Consider the following 1,922-nt stretch of genomic DNA (forward strand, 5'->3'; position numbering starts at 1 on the left):
AAACCATGCCCACTAACCATGAATGTCCCCTGAGGCTTTGTCCTGGCCTTGCTTCTTTTCTCCCAGTATGGGGGTTTGTTCAGTAATCCCATCAGCTATTCAATTATCATCTTTATGCAGTTATTATCAGATCTCTTTATCTATCCTTAGCCTTTCTTCTGATTTCATCTCATGTTTCAAATTGGATGTCCTATAAAAATCTTAAACTCAACATTCAAAACTGAACTTTCCCCTTGAACTCTCCCCCTCCCACTCTTACCTTCCTTATAGTGATAAGATAAATAAGATAGAATGTAACAGTGTCTTTCCAGTCCCTGATATCCCCAATTCCTCTCTCTCACTGCTGGCTCAAGACCCCATTCAATCTGTTTTCAAAAGACTATCAATTCTGTCTTCATAACATCTCTTATATATGTTCCCTTCTATCCTTTCACATATTCCTATCCAGTGATTAGCCCCCTTGCTGTCCCTTAAACAAGTCATTTCAACATTTCAACAGCTTTGAGCATTTTCCCTGGTTATCCTCCATGCCTGGAGCTCTCTGCCTCCTGGCTTCCCTGGTTTCCTTCAAGTCCCAGCTACAAAAAGCCTTTCCCAATGTCTCTTAAGTCTAGTGCCTTCCCTGAGATGATATCTAGTGGATCCTGTATGTAGCTTGTTTGTATATCTTCAGGCTCTGACCCCCGTGGAACCTTGAGCTCCTTGAGAAGAGAGGCTGGTTTTTTGCCTTTCTTTGTAACAGCAACACTTAGCACAGTGCCTAGTACATAGTAAGCATGTCATAAATGCTTCTTGACTTGAATTGTTGACTATGTAATTAAAGGGAAATAATTTTTATGGTGGAATCTCTTGTTGTTACTGTGGTACAAAAAATATTTATCGATGCTTGGCTTTCAAAATAAAATTTTTATTATGTTGGCATAACCACTGATAAACCCAAATGTTGAAATGCAAAATAGAAACAGCCTAGGAAAGCAATTGCAAATAAAACCATGAGCTCACATATTCTCTCTTTTTAAAAGCCTAAATTAATTTTATTTGTTTTTTAAACCTTTACCTTCTGTCTTAGAATCGATATCAGTTCCAAGGCAAAAGAATGGTAAGAGCTAGGCAACTGTCTGAGGCCAGATTTGAATCCAGAACTTCCCATCTTCAGACCTGGCTTTCTATCTGCTGGTACACCTAGCTGCAGATACTACAGACACAGTTACCAAAGACCTAGAGAGGAGTAAATGACTACAGAAGAGTATCCCAAGAACCAGGGGGATTTTTCCATCTGACTTTTAGTTGACACTTTCTTTATTTGTCCCATTGTAGAATGAAAGCTTCTTACAGGCAAAGGCTGCCTACTTTTCTATTTGTGCCCTCAGAGCTTAGCACAGTGCTTTGCATATAGTAAATGTTTAATAAATGCTTCTTTCATTTACCTATCTCTTACTCCCTTATGAAATAGAGGAGAGACACCATAGAAATGCAGCGTTAGGTATCTGACTTTCTTCTTCCTTGCTTTTTATGGTGGAAGAAACGAAAACCTAGAAAGGTGAATGGACTTGCCCAAGGTCATGAAGTCGAGTAATGGCAAAGTTAGGACTTGACTTGTGATCCCACAGCGTTCATTTTTCCATTACACCATGCTGCTGACCACTAGCATCTCGTGTGTGTGTGTGTGTGTGTGTGTGTGTGTGTGCGCGCACGCACTTTACTTACATACTCCAAGGTATGATATGCTCCTTGAGATCAGGAAGGTCATGTCTTTGCATTATCAGTGACCAGTGTGACATCCAGTACACAGCATGCAATATGGCAGTTTGTCTGTTGATCAGTTCATGGCTGGCTGGCTTGTTAAGTTACTGAGGCTACTGTTTCTATAGAGTTCGGCCCTGGTGGCCACCCTGCTCTTCTGCACCTTCCATCTCTTCCCC

Source organism: Monodelphis domestica, chromosome X, assembly GCF_027887165.1.
Source record: "Monodelphis domestica isolate mMonDom1 chromosome X, mMonDom1.pri, whole genome shotgun sequence".
Taxonomy (NCBI): domain Eukaryota; kingdom Metazoa; phylum Chordata; class Mammalia; order Didelphimorphia; family Didelphidae; genus Monodelphis; species Monodelphis domestica.